This window comes from Streptopelia decaocto (assembly GCF_964273445.1).
Source record: "Streptopelia decaocto genome assembly, chromosome: 6".
NCBI lineage: Eukaryota > Metazoa > Chordata > Aves > Columbiformes > Columbidae > Streptopelia > Streptopelia decaocto.
In genome coordinates, this window is record NC_138660.1 from 12,719,280 (window position 1) to 12,740,755 (window position 21,476).

Sequence of the window (21,476 nt, forward strand, 5' to 3'; positions counted from 1 at the left end):
TGAGAACTGCCACCTGTAACACAAAGAGCAGGTGCCTGATTTCCACTTAATCATGATCCAAAGGAGAAAGGTTTTTACTGGAGCAGGAGGCACAGCACATCCCCATGCTTTAAACACCTTGTGCTATACAGGAGACCACAGAGCTGGATGGAAAATCTCACTTGAAAATTTGTGAAGAATCACACACCACTTCCAGCACACCCTCCCCCTTGACAGCTAATTGCTGTGATATGTAAGCATCACTAAAACCACAGGGAAATTGCTTTGTAAAAGCAAGTCTTAATTCAGCATTAAGAGTACCATCATACTGTTTCATGGGGCAATAATTCAGTTCTTTAGTGAATAATATAGATGACCTAATCACATAATTTATCTATAGTTCTGCACAAGAACTCCTAAGCAAAGCAACCTTGCAGGTCCAGCACTGATTGAGCAGCCTCCTTAGTACTTCTTATGCCAGAGAATCCCGAAGTCCTCCCAAATAATTTCATATACATCACAAATCCAAGTTAGAAAAAAATACACTGTGACTCAGGTGACTGGTAACAGCCAAGTAATCAGCTGGCACAAAACCACCAGAGTATAGGGGAATTTTTGGCAAAGAGCAACAGGGAAATCCCCGCTCACAAGGACAGTGTTGTGGGATCAGGTATTACCATGGAGTGCCCGACCACAGAGCCATAAACTGGGAATTTAATTCACCTGCTCTGGAGGGAACTGAGGGCTGAGCCAACCTCGCCAGGGCTGGAGCAGTTCCACCGGCTCTGCAGGCTGCAGAACTGACACCCCAAACCTGCTCTGCCCCCCGGTGCTGCTAGGATCTAAGTTCACATTTAAAAATACTGGTTTAAACAACTAAGTTAGGAATCATGCTGAAATATGTTGCCTTCATTTTCAGTGACCTCTTCCAGAGCTCATGGCAACCCTGTCACCTGCAGAGCCACTCAATGATCAGAAATATCAGCCTGACCAGGAGCTGCTACTCCAGCTCCTGAAGAGGACCACTTGGGTGATTTAAAAGTGATGGGGTGCCCACATAGAATGACTCACATCTCTCTCTTCATTCTTGACCCCTTCACATCTAAGTAGTACCAGAAGACTAAAAGTGCATTTGTTTTTCAGAAATGCAAACTTAGCCCTGTTACCTTCAGCCACACATCTCAAGACCAGCACTTTTAATTTATCTCTGTACCAAATTTAGCACGACTCTCACAGCTTTCTCCAATGTTCTTATCCGTGTGAAAACACCACTTTTCTAATCATCACTCCACTAGAGAAATAAACAGATGCAATCTATTTTCATCCATCTCTAAATGAAAACCCTCCTTTTATTTGAGACTTAATTACAGGACAGAAGTTCTCAGAAAGCTTGAGGCACAGTTATCAGGAGGATGGTACATCCACAGCTGGGTTTCAAGTCCCATCCCCTGCGTGCATCAACCTTTGTTCCAGAGCCTGGCAGTGTTTTAGTCCTGCTGTCACCACTACCCTGAATAACCTGCCCTGCAGTGCATATAGCCGTGGAGTAAGGAATAAGGACACTTGCTAAACCCTCCTGTAGTCCACAGGATCTGCTCTCTGATCCAGCATGCATCCAGCGGTGACCAAAGCCTCCCTGGCTCGGACATTCAAAGCTCTGACCTAACCGTTACGTGGGCTACAAAAATCTGTCCAACAGCCCAGAAGCTTTGCTCAACACATTTTCTCCCTGAAGTTTTGCAATGTTTGGAGCTTTTTGGAGCCTTTTGCTTCTCATTACTTCAGAGTCTCAGGTTTTAATTTTGACAAACATCCACGTCCACAGGCATAAGGGTTGGGGCTTGGGGGTGGAGGGGAGGGAGTGGGGCAGTGTGATTTGGGGTTTGGTTTGTTTAAAATTATGACAAAGAAGAGAATGAGAGTTTCTGAACTATTTCTTAAATGCTTGGGATTAAGAAAAGGACTGAAAAAGCCCAGTACTGAGCACCAATGAGAAGACTGGCATCAGCAGCTTTCAATGGAAACAGGTTCATTTAGTCAACAGTCAGCTGTACCTCAAACTATACGGGCCATACATGTAATTATGTATCTATAGTTTTTCTGTGTGTATATATATTCATATATAAAAAAATTAATTAAGATTATTTTAAAAGAATGAAATGTTCACAGGAACTCTTTTAAACCCACGGAAAACAGTACACTCCCTTTCCCAAAGAAATGACATGTAAATCTAGTCCAAATCTGAAAGCTCCAGCTTTAACGGAGTTTAAGCGTCATGCTGATTCTACTTTCTTAAGCAAAAAAGCCAGACTGTAGCTTGAAGCTACATATTTTCCTAGTAATAATTCCATTCCAGGCACAACAACCAATATGTTGACATTTATTTGCTGCAGTCATTATTTAAAGTTTTGCAGCTGCATTCCTTTTGCTTTATTAATGGTTTGTCACTACAGCCATGTCTACACTTGCCTCACTTTAAAGCGGGGGGGGGAGATGAATAAAAAAGAAAAATAAATAAGAAGGGCTTTCTTTATTTGTCAGGTCTGGTATAACCCCACCATCGGTAATGCCAGCAACAGTACTGGCTACATGGCACAGTTGGCCACGGGCCTCTTGTTTTTTTTAGCAGTATTTCACATAGACGTACACCATGCAGAGTTAGATGAGATGGAGTTAAAGCAGCTACTGTGAGACTAGCAGACCTCACACTGAAGCCAAAGCCTTTGGAAAGGACTTAATGCACTATTTTAGCTGATTTGCCCATCCATCCTACTTAGAACAGATTTATTCACCATGCATTCACACCCCTCCTAAAGCCTAGCATTCCCCCCACAGGGGACGCTCATGTAAGCAAACTTGATTAATACAAAGAAGGTGAGGTTTGAACACAAGAGTTTTCTTTTTCCTGTAAATTCAGGAACATTGCTGGAAGAAAACACCAGACAAGGACTCAAAGAGCCAGGCCACATTTCAGGATATGAGAAGTCTTCCTTAGCTAAAATATGAACTGCCAAATACTAACCCACAGCCTTTTTTTTTTTTTTTTTCCAGGTACTAACTCAAATTTGGGGTTTTGTCTAGAAAGCTGACTATATTTAAATTTTAGAAAAGATATTTCCTGTGCGTCTACATTCCCTAGGTTTGGCTGGGACAGATCACAGCAATGCCAACGTGGAGCAAAAGCTGCATCTCCGTCTCGCTACCTCCAGGAACACGGGAAATCACAGTTTCCCATCTTCCTGTAGAGCAAGGAAGAAGAAATAATGATTCAAGTTTCATGTTTCCCTCCCCAAACCAAATTTCCAAGCCTTTTGATGTCTGCAAGTTACTGTTACAAACCTGATTTTCAATTCAGTACTGTAGTCTTCTACTCATCAAAATGATTAAATTAATTCAATATGTGAATAACTAATACATAAATTAGTTGCACATGGAACTAGAAAGAAAACTAAAACACGCAGAAGAACAAACTATCTAAAAACCAATGTCCATGTATGGTGAATTTATATGACCCAACAGGTTACGTCAGAGTTCTCCTGAAATTCCAAAAGCAGTGCGAACCACATCAAGATACCCAAGACCTACTTTTCCTAGAAAGTTCTACCCATGCTATTAATGGGGCGATAAGCCAAGAACATTTTTCTTTTTGTGATTTTTTTTTCCCCACCTTCTGTCTTTTACAAAGCCGAAGAACCTTTTCCAGCTATGGCAGACAAATTCGGAGAACCTGGCAAAAGCAAGAGGAGGTCTGAACACAGAGTCCTGTGACCGCTCTCTGCAGCAGACCATTAAAAGCTAAACAAAATGTTCTTCTTTCTTATCAGAATCATCTGGAACTACGAAAGTTGTACTACAAAGATGACATTTCTGATACCTAGCAGAGCCACATATCCTGATTTAATATACAACAAAAATCCAGGAGTAAACACACATTTGCACTCATGCAGTGCTTACTTAGGGTTATTCTGATTGATTAGAAAAGTACATACTGTATAAAGAGGCTACACCACCTTCAAGCCTAGCATTTCTGTAGAAAATATTTAAAACACACACAGTATAAAACTTAAAAACAGGAAATTTTTTCTCTTTCCAGACTAAAAAAACCCCACCTTACAATTTCAACATAATGAAGTTCATAAACAGACATGCATGCAAACATACACAGTGCATGCAGCAACAATTAATAAACATGCAAACAAAAAATCCTCCAATTTTCTACAAGATTTGTCCTTGGGCATGACAGGGACTTTGTGGCCCAGCCACCTCCTGAGGCAGCTGTGACCATGGCCCCTCCTGGCCGCCTGCCGCATCACTGAACCACTCCATACATTTCTCAACCTGCTTTCCTTGAGATCAGGCTCAAATGCTACTCAGCAATGGCAACCATGAGAGAAAGCCAGAAGGCTGCTGGTGCTCAATCTTCCTTTCCTAAATTTAGGATAAATATCTAATTGTCACCATCAGTAGCCATTAGCTATCCTGCCTTTATAACAAACCCCAGAAATAACATGGTCTTGGCATGCACGGTACACAGGTGTCCAGTCCCCCGTGAAGAAAATTACGTAACGCATTGCTTGTAGAATAATAGAATCGCTTATGCTGGAAGAGACCCTCAAGATCATAGAATCCAACCATAACCTAAATCTGGCACTGAACCGTGTCCCTAAGAACCTTATCTACATGTCTGTTAAACACCTCCAGGGATGGTGACTCCACCACTTCCCTGGGCAGCCTGTTCCAATGCCTGACAACCCTTTCTGTGAAGAAATGTCTCCTAATATCCAGTCTGAACCTTCCCTGGAACAACTCAAAGCCATTTCCTCTTTTCCTATCACTTGGGAGAAGAGACCAACGCCCTCCATGCTAAAACATGGCTTCAAAGACAACAGAACCCATTACCCAACAAAATATAGCTTTCTTGAAACAGAAATTTTCTCCACTAATTCTTCAAAATCATAAAACACATCCCATTGAGGCTGCAGAGAGAAGAAGAGGCTTGGGTCAAAACCTTTTTTTTAAAAAAATATCGGCTTATATAGTCTAATATGAGCTCCTTTCTACTACCTTAGTTTTAAATGTGTAAGTATGTATATGAGCCCCTCTTCTACCATTCTACATGTAATGGCTGATCTTCTCTTGCACAGTGGTTGACGCACTGAGCAGAGAAGGAATTCAAACTCATCAGCAACTTCCTTGGTAGTTTAAAATGATGGGAAAAGCCAGTTCAGATATGATGTCACAAGTCAAAGTCTTTGATGATCTAACTGAGCTAATGACCAGCAGTTGCTTAAAATGTGACTGTTTCTCCTCCCCACCAGCCGTTTCCCCAGGCTTGTCCTGGGGCACACTAGGTTCTGCAAGAGGGATGTTCAGAAATTGGCAGTCCTCTAACTAGAGGAGGAAATATTTGTGATATCTGATCTGCATCCTCCAAATCACATCCTAATAATACAACCAGCCCAAACCCTCTACCACCATCTGCAAAGTTAGCTGGAACACACATAGGTTCCCCAATCCACTGCACTATATCGATGCTCAGATACTTGTGCTGTTGTAACTGGGACAAGAGGAAGTAGGAGTTGCTAAAAATGGTCTCGCCATGGTTAAAAAGCATGTATGGAATAATGGGTCATGTCAGAGGGAGTCCCGCTTACCACCGAGAAGTCAAACATAGTTTTAGAAATACAGGGAAGACTCAAGTATTTCTAGAAGTAGTCTCACTTAAGAAAATAAAGTGAAATGCAATGAAAATAAGAAAATCCTTTTGTGTTTAGCTGCAGCCATTACCTGCAGCACAGATTATTATTCCATAAAAGGAAATATTCTTGGAACCATTTGCTATTTTCCAGAAGTTCACAAGTCTAACTGAAGAATCATATCAAAGTCTGGTATGTCAAATCACATCAGTGTTGCTTATTATGTAGCTGAAAAAATGGATGCTTTTTCCAGAGATATTTTGAATCATATCCACCAGAGAAAAATAAGGAAAAAACTGCACATATGTACAAACAGAATATGCACACACACATCCATAAACTTAATTGTATGCACACATATCAGACACTAAGAATTTAGAAGGAGTACAGGACCCTCTAGGAAGGCTCCAAATGAGAAGTGCTGCTTCTCCACATCACTGTCGATGCTGGTGTTTGCACGCAAGAGACAGAAGCGCTTACACACAACCCCGCCCTCCTATTGTATTTTGTACACCACACACTGAAATTTCAGATTAATTAAAACATACATAACGCAATCATATTTTCACTGAAAAGCAGAGCAGTAAATATAGGTGCTTTCAAGAGACTCTTGCCATGGCTTGCCACTTGAATTCAAAAAGGAGTGGTAATAATTGTTCATGTAGAAAAGCCCCTTGAGACATGAGCAGTACCTGGAGGTATGCACACAGATGGTTGGTCAAGGCACAAACAGTCTGGAATTTGTCTTGTCTGATGTGTGTTCATTAGTTTAGTTAAATCACATCCGTCTGAAGAGCGATTGAAACCTGAAAGCATTCTTTCTCTGTTTAATTGCAAACATGGTAGATTAATTTGAAAGTATCCAAACAGATGGGCTTCTTCTAGCAGTTTCGATGAAATATATGCAATTTTTAAAAACTGTTATGACAAAGAAAACAGATTAGAGGGAATGCATACCTACAAAGCTCACTGGTGTTTTACAAAGAGGCAATAAAATGCCTGCTGCTTGTTCTCTGTGCCAGTTCACTGACAATAAGGCCACCAGTAGCTGGATCCTATCTCCACTAGGCTGAAAAGCATAAACATCCTCTGAAAACTTAACCACAGTAATTCATCAGCGGGTTTATTCTCCTCTAGTTTATTTTTATTTTAAGTAACAACACATTTCAATGTCCATAATACATTCCATCTCTAAAGATGGCATTATCAGCACTATTCAACTCTATAGCGGATCAAGTAAAGTTAACAGTGTTTTTCCTCACACTGCTGTGAGATTTTTAAGGGAACTCTCCAAAGGGTAACCATATGGTGATTTTCGGTAATTTGCATTTATTTAAACCTATAATTTGACCTCACATTTTCAAGATTTGAAATTACATTATTCTAAGGAAGAATGATTTTGCAATGCAACCAGTTGCATATCCCTCACAGGAAATATTTATTATTTAGTAACAGGCAAACTACAAAGAAAAAAATGTCCCGAGCTCAATGTTGGGACAAAGTGGAATAACCAAGTAACTTCAAAGATGTACCAGAAGCAAGTGTCAAGAACGGGGAAATCAGGTGAAACAGCATCACACAGGAGTATCTTATTTCAAGGCAAGTACAACTAATCAGCATATAATAGCTCTGGTGAAATAACAGCATAAAGCAAGCTGGTGCACAAGAGAGTCTTTTACTAAAGGAAAACTTCACATCACTGTTTTTCTTTTTTTCCGCCTTGGCTTTCTTGTGAAAACTTGTGTAGGAAAAGCCAGCCCATCTTCCTCCCAAGTGCCCCGAAGGCTGTCATATTTGGGTGAAAACATAATGGCGCTAGACTTAAGTGAATAAAATACACCAGTGGTTAAATAGATGCCTAATAATTTTATTAAGCTTATATTAGATATGGCTAAGCAAAGCCACAGGCAGATGAGCTAATCCAATGACTTAACAGCAATCTCACTTCTGCAAACAGTATTATAGCTGTAAATTCATCTGCTGCTCCAGAACCAATTCTAAAACATGCAAACAAACCACGGTTACAGCCTGCACCGCTGGCCTAAGAGCACGCTAGAAATAGAGGAAACTTGTATAGAACTCTTTCTCACCATTTGGGCTGTGTGTCTACGTTTTCTTCAATCTAAAAATTAAGTTAGTCATTTTGGCTATTTATATTCCTTTCCTTCTTCCAAGCCTGCACCTCTTTCTTTCCTCACCTTCCTCTGTATTAATCACAACAGATAAAAGGGACTCACAAGTACACAGGAAACCTCTCTATTCCCCCTTCTTCAATTGGATTAAGTTATATAGTTGCAAAAATAGAAAAGTTCTCAGGCACAAAATTCTCACAGCATTTCACTGCACTTCTGAGCAGCAATAGGCTGAGGTTACCTCTTCTTGCACAACAGTGGTGAATTTTTCCTCCCCACAATTCGTTTTTTTCTTTTAATTTACATTATATTTTTACATTTAAGAAAGTCTAATTATAAATAGCAACTACTTTAAACTTTTTTTTTAAAAAAAAGGGAAATTAATTTATGCAATTCCAAAAATATAAGAGATAATCTACCCTCACAGAAACATTTCGGTAAGAGTTCTGGGTGCTGATCAGTCGACAGCTGGAGGATACTCGAACAACTGCCCTCGGCACCTACTGTGTTCCAAAATTTCCATCTGCCACCCCCCAATCTGCCAACAATCCTTTTCAGGTTCCCTGCACTCTATATTGCCTCTGACAAAAGCAATTTGTAAGTGAAACTCACAACGTGACAGAAGATATTCCATGAGCTTAAACACTGTTTCAAGCAAATACCAAGTTATTCCAACTATTTGCTTGGAGGATGACCAAACTCCTTCAATGCAGACCTACACCTGTCTACAGTTTGGCCCCAATCCTGCACACGTTTGCACTACGGTATGTCTTTATGCACTCTTAATAGTTTTATTAGCGGGACACATCAGTCCTGAACTCCCCAGGATCGGGCTGTGACCCCATGCACATGCCCACAAAAATCTCTAGGTGAAGCACAAAGGTGCAAGTCAGATAAGGCATACGCTTCATCTGTTTGCTTTCTTCTTCTATTTAATAGCCAAAGAATTAATCACAGTTAGAGGTTGATAAGTAGAACATTTGGCGATAAATACCTCCCCCACTTCTGCTCTGCTCTCAGAAATAATCATCCCTCTGCAATAATATCACAAAGACCTTGGTTATCTCTTCTAGAGCTCCTGTGCAGTGGAGAATCTACTGAAATGAATGGGGTGAGGTGGGGTGGGTTCTTTCTTTTTTTTTTTTACCGCTAATGAAACTCCAAAGAAAAAAAAAGAAAAAGATATCTATCATATCAACCTGCAGCCCTTGAAAAGCACGCATACCAAATTCCATTCACAACAAGGTTTCAGCACACCTTTGTGCAAGGCAAACTTTGTCGTTGTCGCCATTCACCGCTAACCTGACTCCGGGCTGACGCTGCGCTGACAAAGTGGCTCATTGTGTTATTGTGGGAAACGGCTCCGGAGAGATCTCCCATTCCGGCCGGGACCGAAGAACAGGCATTCACACGGAGCGGCCACTGCAAGGGAGCACCCTGGATGGCTGCCGGAGACGGTTCTCATGTAGAGGGAAAGCCGAGCCCATTATCATCGCGCTCACAGGATCTAAGTGCCTAAACTCCATGATTAACAAAAAACTCAACCCCAAACCCACCATCCAAACCCCATCACTCTACAACTTCTCAGCATCAGTGGAAAAAGTTCATTTAAAGTTTTGTTTCACCACCCTTCACTTTCACAGAGCTTTTCTGAACTGCTTCATGAAAAATAACATAGTATACTACCTCAGAAGGTTTCTCTTCATTTGAGCAAACCAGGAATTTATTTTAAACAAACAAACAAAACCTAAAACCTTCAAACAAAAAGGAAACCACACACGCACACACAAAATCATCAAATAATTGTCCAGTTTTCAACTGAGTCATTTTTGTATCCAGCACCTTACAGGAAAGAAGCCTCTACTACTACAGGATTTTTCTCTCTACTGATAATACAGCATCAAGGAACCAAAACCATTGAATCTTTAGATGCAACAGAGTACTAGGAAGTTTTGTTTTCTTTAAGATGGGAAAACATGGAGTCTCTATCTAGAGAGAAAGTACTGAGCCTCCATAATGTCGAATATGCCAACTGATGCAGCTGTAAAGCTCAAGTTTATCTATGAAATGATTTTAAAGGACAAACCGTTGGGTTTCGTAACCTGTCTGAAATGGGGCACAGTTTGTAACGCAGACTGGAGGAGAAATGAAGTTCTGTTGATAGAGATAGCCCAGTTACCAGCACTCAAGTTGTCTGTATCTTATTTAATCCTGAATCCTCACCCTTCTAACCAAGTTAATTCCTACTCTCCGTCCACGCATTTGGGCAAAGGAAGGCTGAAAATTCTCCTCAAGAAAAATAAATTGGTATTGTTCTGTGATAATAAGCAACACAGTGAAGTGCTGGACAACTTGCATTCTGACGTTACTTTAACAAACTACCCCAAACCCAGCAGTGTTGGTTGAAAGGCGGCCACTTGGCCCAGCGCCATGGGGAGATGCTCTCCCCTGCGCCTGCTCTGGGTGCAGGCAGAAGGCAACAGCCCAAACCTGTGAACTCCCAGTTATAGGAGTTTCTCATTAATAAGCTATAAAGTTTTGCTAATTCCAATTTCTTAATATTTTACCTGGTGACTTTGATACTACAGCTTTCAGCATTAGCAGAACATGAGATGCAATAGCGGTACAGAAAGGTTATTAACAAACCTTACACTTCAGAAATTCTTCATCATATGAAAAATAACTAGATTTATGAGAATTCTCCTAAGACCTAGAACAAGCAGCACACACCCTGCAGTTCAGAGCACACTGCTCATCTGGCTCCTTTGGGAATAACCCCAAAAGGGTGAATCTAAATGCAACCCATTGCTTCTGGTTCTTTGGGATTTTAATTGTAAAATAGCATCCAAAATATCCTACCCTACTGTTTTTAGTTCCAAAACAGGAGAAAACATGATGGTAGCTTGCTGCTACTGTGAGCTTAGGCTGAAAGCATTAAAAAGCACTAAAATAACCCAACCAAACAAACAAAAATTATCCCAAAATTATTTCATTTGTAATTCTAGCTGGAATTCAAAAATTGAATTATCTGGGAAAGACAGAGAAAAAAACTAGCTTTGCATCTTAAAAAGATGCAAACAAGAATCTCAAGAAGTGGACTTTGACTTGGTTTGCACATGGGATGTAGGGGAGCAGCCTTCAAAAAGGTAAGTGGTTTTGCAGGGTTAGGGAGAAGGTACAAATAATACAGAATTGCAATAATCAGTTGAGAACAAAAGGTACAAGCGGCAGAAATATAGGAAGATCCCCCTAGTTTGGATGTGCCCAAACTAGAAAAAGACCAAGCCTACAAGAATAGCTATTTCATTAAGAGTCTCTTTTCTGCAGTATCTTGCATAAATATAAACTGCTTCTTCACCACCATGTGTCCTGACAGTCTTCAGGCTTCGGCTTTTCCTGGACGTGCCCCTCACTTTGCTTATTGCAAGAGAAAGTCACACAAGTCCTGATGACACAAAGAATGTTACACTACGTTTATGCCCTTTTAGAATTAATTCTACATCAAATACAGAAATAGAGTATTTTTATACACACATAAATACATTTACAAAATTAAAATGGGGGTTCACAGCATCTTATCTTTGACAGTGGAAGCAGAAACTTCAGAATATCAGCAAAACCAGGCATTGGTCTGCAGACTCATGTAGACAGCCTGACAGCATGAGCACAGAAGCTTTCCCAGTGAAATGTAGCTGTGCTTTATTTTACCTGAACGGTGTAACTGACACAAGACCCAACAAGACTTTTTCCACTGCTTTAACACCCAGGGGAGCGCTATCGATGCACACTAAAGTTTGTGTGAGTAAGCTGGAACACTCAGGCACTATCACCGAAAGTACGGCACAACCTCAATTCTTTAATATTTACATTCTGACCCCATTCAGTCACATTTTGGCAACGCACAGCAGAGCCCATACAGACACCCACCTTAACAATATGCAACACAGTTAATCAGTGACAAAAGCCTACCCATTAACCCCAGCTGTTCTTCTAGCAAAGAAAGTCTCAGAGATTCAAGTGGGTTCCTGCCTTCTCTAATTTTTAGGGGGAGCGTACATATTTTTCCATCATTTGACATGCTGATATCTGGTTTAAAAAAAAATAAATAAATAAGTGAAACTAACTGATATTATTCTCTACCTACACCATAGCATACTCCTCTTAGGGCAGGGGAAGAAGATGACATATCCATGTAACAATTTTAATGATGACTCTCAATACTAATGGACCTGCGCAGAAGAAAGCGCTCACACTCCGTCATGTGAACGTACTCCTCCTCACATTTCTCTCTCTAGCCCCTAATCATAGCTCCAGGATAGTACAGAAAGACAGTCTGGGTGTTCAGAGTTGTTTTAACCTGCTGATGAGTACATAAGCAATGGAGCTGCTGCTGGGGAAATGCCCAATACCAAACAGCTGTTCAGCATCTTGTCCTTCTCCTCGTGCTCATTAAGTAAATTCCCTCATCCTTAATGAATTCTGACTAATCTTTTCCATTGCCCCAGATGAACCTTGAACCATAAGATTCTTCTCCAATCTCCTCCGGTGTTCCCAGGCACTGCTGCATCAAGCCCTGATATGAATACTCTAAATCACAGATTGCTGGTGTATTGTGACACCTCCTCACCATCCTATAGGTGCCAGAGACACCTTACACTTCATAAAGCAGCTCCTCACAACAGTGAGTGCTACAGCTCTACACCGAGAAGTAATCATTGCCTATTACAGTTCTAAAAACTCCAAAATTAGCACTATGAAATTCAGCACTATTACAAGTCACTTTACTCCCAGTGTCCTCTGTGTTCCAGGAAGAGAACAAGACTTGTTATCATTTCAATCATAAGCTCAACCTGCTACAGTAACTTCTGTGTTTTAATTTGTAGGTGAAGAGATGGAGCATGCTCTGATTTTCCTCCTTCTCATCCATATACATTAGTGGTGCAGAAATCTCAGAGAGTACTTGGTCAGAAGTAATGAATGAGATATTCTTACCTAAATTTGAGCAGCCTATAATATGTTTATTATTAACACATTGAAGTAGATTTGTCTTTGAAAGCTTTTTTTGAACATTTATTGAATTGATTAAATTAGGGAAAGTCACTTTGGTAAGAAGGAAAGCCAGTTTCCTTCTTGTGACAAAGATGAGTGGGTGAGCCTCCTCTCTGTTAAATACGGAGAAAGCACTTATGCTAATAATCAACAAAGAGAAAGCGATAGTACAGTCACTGACTGCATTCTGCTTATCCAGATGATGCTCCAGCATTCATGCTTTGTAAGAGGATTAAGAATTCCTGAAGATTAACAAAAAACGGACCAAAAATGCAGAAACGTGGTGGAATCTCACAGCACAGCTACTTAGCTGGCAAAGTGACAGAAATTGTAGACCAGCCAACAGACTGGAAACCCACTCCCAGAAGTTACTCCTCCCTCTCTAGGAAGGATCACTATGGGAAAAACATGATTAAGTGCAGTTTAACATCATATGCCAGCTGTCAGATCTATAACTGGGAAACTGGTAATGTAGAACTAAAGCAAGTGAGCTCCCTATCCCAAATATAAATAGGTAAGGCAGACAAAATGATGAAGTCTATTTTAGACTTTACGTTACATTTAATATAACACATAGCCAAATAGAAGGCAGAGGTTACAAAAATATTTTTTTAAACCACACACAAAAAACCTAATGGGTGGTGAGAAGTTACACAGATGGAGAACAGGTACATAAAATTCACTGCTGGTTCCAAACTTCAGCAGTTTAAGGTATGCCAGTGGCCTCAAAAACAAAACAAAAAGAGGTGGGTTCTGTTTAGCACAATAGTGTCAGGCCACTTTTCATCAGTACAATAAAGACGATAACTACTTTCACAGGTTCCCCTGGCAGCTTTATCTCCTGTAATCTACATTCAGGGTCTTACTCTCCTCATATCTAATCACAGTGGTTTGAGATCATCATGTGAACCATGAGATATGTATATATACACACATTATGTGTTCATCTGCATAATGGGTATAATTACCTTTATTTATCTTATCCTTAGAATGCCTAAACCTTGTTCAGAAATAAGCAAGTTCAAAGAATTACTAAAGACTGTAAAGCAAAGCCGTAAAGAGAAAAAAAAGTCAGTTTCTCCCTCTTGTTTTCCTGGACTTAACCTGCTACAAAAACCTGTAGGCTGACAGTGTGTCCTCCACTCCTGGAGCACAGGGTGCCTGTACCCCAAAGCCTCACACACACTCGCTTTGGGAGAGCAGCGTCCCGGGGAGCGCGGCTCCTGCCACTGCCACATACCAAAGATTCCAGATCATTTTTGCACCATGACTAAAATGTTCTCATCAACTTGGATTTCTGTTATAACATGTTACTCCAGCCTCAAAAAGTGCAATCTCAGCATGGTAAGTTCAGTGTTGTTTTAGAATCATACAATAGTATAAGGTCTCCCTGGAACCTTCTCCAGACTGAACAACCCCAACTCTCTCAGCCTGTCCTCACAGCAGAGGTGTTCCAAGCCTTCTCTTGGGTCCTGGGGATGCAGAGAAAACAGGTTAAGAGGTTTAACACACACCATAATGCTCATATTTCCAAACACAAAAGCCTAAGAACTCCACACACCTACCAAATTCTCTTTTTATTAGAATAGGGGGATAGGAACAGGGGTACTTTGCTAATGTCTCACCTCTTCATTACGCTGCCTTCTTTCTGTAAGTTTTATTATATTGCTAAATATATGTTGCTAACTTTGAGATATGTCTATGGGCAAATTGAATCTGTTATGAAAATACTTGTTGCTAGAAACACAAACAAAAAAGAAAAAAGTATGGTAAACAACAAATTCTCATTGTAATTAATAGCCATTGGTCTTTGTTAGAAACAGCTATCCCAGAATATGCAGCCACATTCATGAGATCAAGTGAATTCTATCTGCAGTTTACAGAAGGAAGCATATACAAACCGGCTGACAAAGGTATTCCATAGCAGGAAGCTCCGAGCCTTCTCAGCCGTCACTGGGGGAGAAGGCAGCAGCCACCCTAAGTACACTTTACTTTCAGTACCGGATTAACCAGATCACAAATCACCAATTAAATCCTACTTTATGATTTAGGCTTTAATTCATTACAAATACAAAGGCAAAACATGCAATGGAGCCTGGAAGTCAGTCAGGAGCGCCTTGCTCTGGCTACCCCTGTCCCAAGGCTCAGCCCCCCTTGGAAGTAAATGCCTTTCTAATCACAATGGGCAAAAGTCTCTTTTTTTAAAGAATCTAATGGCTAATTGCTGAACATTGTTGCTAGCAATAAATGCAAATCAGTGACTATTCAATATGCAACTAGGCATGCTGGTGGGCTTACCGCTACATAAGATATCAGTACTATTTGGATCTCCAAAGCTTTCCTATTTCCTCACTTAAGATGGGAAAAACTAGAAACTTCTCATCTTCTGCAATGCTCAAGTTTCCCTCCTCCCTTCCATTTTGTGAATTTTCTGCCAATAATATTGTTGAAAAATAAATTATTGTGGACAGGAAATATCCCAAACAAAGGATGTCCAGCTTTATGATACTTAAAATATTGTGCATTCCTCTTTATCTGTCATTGCACAGGCCAGTTTTCAGCAGGTATTAATGCCTTTGGTTGGCCAGGAAGGCCCCCCACACATTCCCCCTGGCATCTGCAGCCTCGCACCTTTGAATGAACTAGCTCCTTCAGATTTCATTAAAGATTTCCCTTTTCTCTGTACTCAACCCCAGCCACCACGCTGCAGTCCTAAGAGACGCAAGGGTGCTCTCCAAGCAATGCCAGCCATCAAGAGTACATCCTCCCCAAGCTCTCTGATAAGCTGCTTTAAAATATGCCCACAACCCTCATCTTAATGGCCTAATCTGATGTGGGTGGCTTGGCCTTTCAAGCGCTCCCTTCGTTTAATTTCCTCAACAACTGCACTCCACAAAAGCAAACATCCTGTCCCATTCCAGAGCCGGATCCCAGTTGCGGCAGGCAGCTGCATGGGCAGGAGGGGAGGGGGGACAAGCAGCACAGCTCCAGACCACATCGGGGACCTCCGCCGGCCACCCTCGTTACACAACACATTAGTTTACTGGAACGGACCAAAAGTTATGGTAAGGGACACGTGGCTGTAAAAGCAAGTTTGTTTGACAGGTCGTCAAGCGGCTGACAGGGCTGTGGGCCTGCAGCCTCTGGTGCCCAGTCCGCCTCCAAGCTGGCTACCCTGTGCAGCCAAGTGGGAGCCAAAAGAACATGTCCATAATTTGGCTTTTGGGGGCAACAGTGACTGTACAGAAATCTTAAGCTTTTCATGACATCACCTAAATTACACAATGTAGATATTGCGGTACAGTCACCTTGTAACTTACTACACAACTCTTCCCTGCTTGACCAGCTTCGAGCCCCATGAAACAATATCCAATTCAAATATTGCTGTCTAACATATTCCTAGCAGTCAGTTACTTAACCAAAAGCAGACAAATCTTAACAATCACTCATGTTAAAATTAGGATTCAACCCTTTAAGGCACTCTGACACTCCAGCAGCTTGCTGTCCCTCCCTATGAGGAGGACAGCCAACATCCAAGGAGGAATGCAGAGGAGCAGTTGAGCTAAAGTCAAGGCTGCCATCCCCAGAATGAAGACAGCTTTTCAACAGAAGAAACAAGCATTTCAAGAAAAAAAAAAGCAGAAATTCTGACAGCACAAAATTGCAGCCATGACACTTGGGTCTTTTTAAAATACACTCCTCTAAAGGATTTTAAGTGCCATTTATTGGCAACAGACATCCAAATTCAGCCTTGGTAGTAACTTCCACTTTAGATCTTTGCTATTCTCTATTAAAATACCCCTTTTCTTTTTAAGAACACCAAAGCCCCATCCCTGTGGTTTCAATGGAGGATACTAATGCTTCATTTGCAGAAGACTTCAAAGTAACACCAGCTACCACTTCTAGTACCCCATAAACGGTCATGCTGTCCAGAGTGTTTTAACACAGCCTCAGCCAAATTATATTCTCACTTCAGTCAATTATGTTTGCAACATCAGACACGCTTATAGCTACAGAAGGCCCATTACCAGGTAAGGTCCCTGGGCACTGACCCTGTGTCCCGATAGCACGTATACATTAACGCACTCTCCCAGCCCTGCCTGATTTAATGCAATGCTGAACTCAACACCCAATGGCCACCATGACACCCAAGACCGTTGCCTAGTAGGTACCTTGACACCACCCTTAACACAGACTCACATGTAAGTATATTAATGTTATTAATACAGTCCAAATATAAATATACGGATATAATTTTAAACAGCTACAGAGGATCAAAGAGATAAATGATCACTTTCACAAGAGAAACCTCCTGCACCTCCTCTTGTGGCAGAGCACCCCTAAAGATACTTACTCGACTACGGCCACAGATCCAGTTTTTATATAAGTAAGTATTCCCTTTGAAAAACAACTCTACAGAAAGAAGTACGTATCTTGTCCAAACACCAGATGCTTGGACACAGTCAGACTTCAGTCAGCACTGAAACAACAAATGTAAAATTATAGTGTTTTTGTCTCATTTTTGTTGGCTTTACCCTGTTAGCTGGCACAAGTTAGATCCTACTCAGTGTCTCACATCAATAACTGATGCTCAAACCAAAATCCAAACTAATTACATCTCGATCTACTCACAAATCAGAACAAGCATTTCATAATGAAGTCACATTTATTCCAGAGCACTCCATGCCTGGGGGAAAACTTGTTTCTAGAAATATTACACTCAAATATTTTATAGCCACAGCATTATTTCTTTGATGTTCAATACCCACAATCGTGATTTACTCACCAACTGCTCCCTCACCTCATGAGAGCTCCCAGATGAAGCCCACTGGTTTCCAGACATAATTCACATGATACTTTTGGGTCTTTGCTCCTTCAAGATCATCCTGCTGACGAACCACCGACCCTCCAAAGTCACTGAAGTAGTGATTCTGAACACTTAAAAGCTGAGATGTCCATGGGCGAGTATCTACATTAGACACTGCCAACAAGCTCTGACTAGACTGTAGGAGCAAGGAAGAGAATTTGGAGTGCGGCGTCTGCTCTGACACATCTGCCCACAGGGCACAGAGGGAAGGGAGCCAGCGAGGCGAGCAGAGAAGTCTTTGTCCTTAGGTGACACTGAGGCAATATGCACTTGCCAAAATTGTTGTGCAATTAGTATGTTCTTAATTTTGTACCCTCAGAGAAGCTAAGTAAGTGTACTTAATCAGCTGAAAATAGAGTAATGTGAAATAAAGCAACCCAAGTAACTAATTAGTTAAGACGTCAAATGGAAGCAAAATGAAGCATCTAATTATATACCATCACTTCAAGTGTACAATACAGACCTATAAAAAATAGGCCACTTCCTAATTTAGTCTAAACAATCCAATTAAAGACCACTGCGGAGGAAAAAAAATTAAGAAACAAACACAAGGGTTAAAATCTTTCTGGTGCAGTCCAGTGAGATCTTTTCAGCCACTGAATTTAACTGATAAACTTGAACCAAATTCACAAGATTTAAGGCTTCCTCACAGACAATGTTATGCAACAAAATTCAAATACATGACATCAAGAAAATGAAGGCTTTTGAGTTTTCCTCCAACATTCATATAAGTTGTACACTCTCCAATATCCTCAGCTTTTGTTCTCAAAGCAGCATCTCAACCTTCCAAAATCATTAAACCTACCAAGAAACCGGTGTGTTGCATTTCTTTGTCCCTTGAACCTTCTCTAACGCTATCAGTTGACATTATCAAACATGAAGGTACACTCTAAACGCAAGCCATTGAAGCTTATCAGAACACTGACCATGTCATTTTAAGAGCCTAAAAACAGTTTTAGGGACAAATACCTTGAGAACAATGAAGCTATGCTGATGTGCATAGAAAAGGTTACCTATATGCTTGTCAAACTCAGGTTTTTATTCTAACCTGAATAATCTCTACAGAAGATAAGCATCAGTAGGAAGGCAAGGGAAAGGAAAAAGATAATGGAGCATTTCAGAGGATATAAAGTCCCCTCAGATGTTTTTCTGAATTCAGTTACGTAGAACCTTAGCAACCAATATAATGGATGTTTCTGATGTCCATTTCTGACAAGCTAGTTTTGTTTGTTTGCTTTTCAATTGTAAATCATCATCACCACTACTTCAGTAACAAAAAACTTGCATCCACAATCTTTCTGTGTGTCCTGGAAATAGCAGCACTACATTTTGCAGAGGAAGGTTGTTACAGTGTTTGCAAATATTGTGGAATTATGTTTTTCCTTATAAAATCAAACCAATTTTGAGCAAAAATAATGCATTTTCAGTGCAGTATACCAAGCACAGTAAATTCAGTTCTTAAGTAGCAAAGTGTAAATTTGATCAGATGGGATCAGGGCTCTTTTTCATTAGGAGTAAAATAGATTCAATGTTGGAATATTATCTGTGGATTTATTAATATAATAAAGACAAAAATATGGGGCTTTCTTGGGTTGTTTCATCTTAAGTATTATTGGCAATTCAAAAAGACTTTTGGGAAGACTTTAGAGAACCATTTTTAGGAATAAGAAACCTTAAGCTGCACTCAACATGCAAGTAACCATCAAGCCACATTAGCAGCACTCTAAAAAACAGAATCAACCAAAAAGATGCTTGAAATTCTTTCTGCATTACACAGACCTTCCCATTCTGCATCCGGCATCCCAGCTCGCCCTCATGCCTACGTTTAAATCACTCACCCACCCTTCAGCAAGACAAAGCCTACTGCTGAAACCAAGTCTCCGATAATGAAAGTGAAGAAAAACAGTTTAAGTGTAGCGATAGCATAGGTGAACCTACATAAACTCAGCTGAACTCAATTAAGTTAAGCCCATTGCTTTAAGGGCAGACCTCTATATATACACACACATATGGGAAACATGACCTAAGGGCTACATTCTTAGGTGGAAAAACCAAACAGACTTCATTAAGCATTGTTCCGTATCTCAGCATGCTTCTTTTTGGATGCATCTGAGAAGCTGAGATTTCCAATCAAGACATTAACAAAAGGAGATGCTGTTAATAATCTAGTAGTTCTGTATAGTGTTATAGACAATCTTCTGTTATTCATTCATACCTCAGTATTTCAGCATTGGAGCTGCGCTTGCACTTCAAAGCTCACTATCCCTCCCCCCGGTAAGGACAAAAGTCAAAGATCTGTGGACAAGCACTTCAAGTCAAACACTATTTCAGGCTTTAACATAAGCAGATTACAGCTCAGCTGTATTCCATCTGAACTTTTGTTCATGTCTTACCAACGCTGCACCAATTATCCCTGACAAAAGACAGACTTTAATTAGCAACCAGTGACCAACCTTTATCTATAAACTCTTCCCATACAAGTTCTCCCTCTAAGTAGCTATTAAATGCCAAATTTTAGCAGCAAGTAATTAGGAGATATTCTTACCACACAGAGTTAATGCAAAATTCAAACAAGGCGGGAGAGATGAGGGTCGGGGGGAGCTGCCAGGGACACCCTGTGCGCGGGAGCAGGCACGATGTCCCTTGCTTGTGGGAAAGCCCTTCTGCAGATCCAGGATATTTGTGCTCTCGCAGCACACGCTGTTCCGGGAAGGCTAGGTGGCTGTTACGCATTGCAACGTGCTTTGCGATGAGTAAATATAAGGAAAAGATCTCCTCCTCAAGCCTTTCAGAAGAAAAAGAGAAGATATTTCCTGACACCCTTTTGTACAGAGGATGTGAAAGCTCACTTCTTTGAATAAGAGAAACAAAAGGCAGAAACAGCTTTGAAGTAGGAAGAAATTAAGGTATTGGGACAGGTAGTTAAAATGAACACTGAAGGAGAACAGGTAACTTAAATCAAAGCCAGGTAGTCAAGCTGGTTTTTTAACTGACACCTCACCTGCTAAGGTGTGTTACAGGAGCCCTTAAGAGAAACTTGGCACGTGGCAGAGCACTGAGGAGACCAGGAGATTTTACCTGTAACACTTTTGCACTTACCTTCCCTTATCCCTTTTCCTTTAGGGTGGGAGGGGGTGGTTAGGGGACGAGACTAGCAGACAGGGAGAATTATCATCAACACTTGGATTTCAAACAGCACAAGTACTAAAAGATTAAAGCCAAAGTAAAACGCACCATTTCTCCATCTGACCTGGACATTTTCCCCTCGCACCTACCTCAGCGGGAGCATCCCTGCCCATTGGGGAAAGTGCTGTCACAGCTGGGGAGGTGGTGTGGAACCAGGGAGATCATAGAATAGTTTGGGTTGGAAGGGACCTTTCAAAGCTCATCTAGTCCATCTCCCCTGCCATAAGCAGGGACATCTTCACCCAGATCAGGTTGCTCAGAGCCCCATCCAGCCTGGCCTGGGATGTTTCCAGGGATGGGCATCCACCACCTCTCTGGGAGACCTGTTCAGTATTTCACCACCCTCATTGTAAAAAACTCTTCCTCATGTCCAGCCTGAATCTTCCCTCCTCCAGTTTAAAACCACCACCCTTTGTCCTATTGCAACAGGACCTGCTAGGAAGTCTGCCCCAACCCTTCTTATCGGCACCTTTTAAGTACGGAAAGTCTTCCCAGAGCCTTCTTGAGGCTGAACAACCCCAACTCTCTCAGCCTGTCCTCACAGCAGAGGTGTTGCATCCCTCTGGT

The 21,476-nt window shown here is 41.0% G+C and overlaps 1 protein-coding gene across 2 annotated transcripts in view; it reads right to left on the reverse strand.

The window, feature by feature from the left end:
* FNDC3B (fibronectin type III domain containing 3B) overlaps positions 1 to 21,476 on the reverse strand; it is a 195,049-nt gene that overhangs the window by 156,994 nt on the left and 16,579 nt on the right. The window lies entirely within an intron of this gene.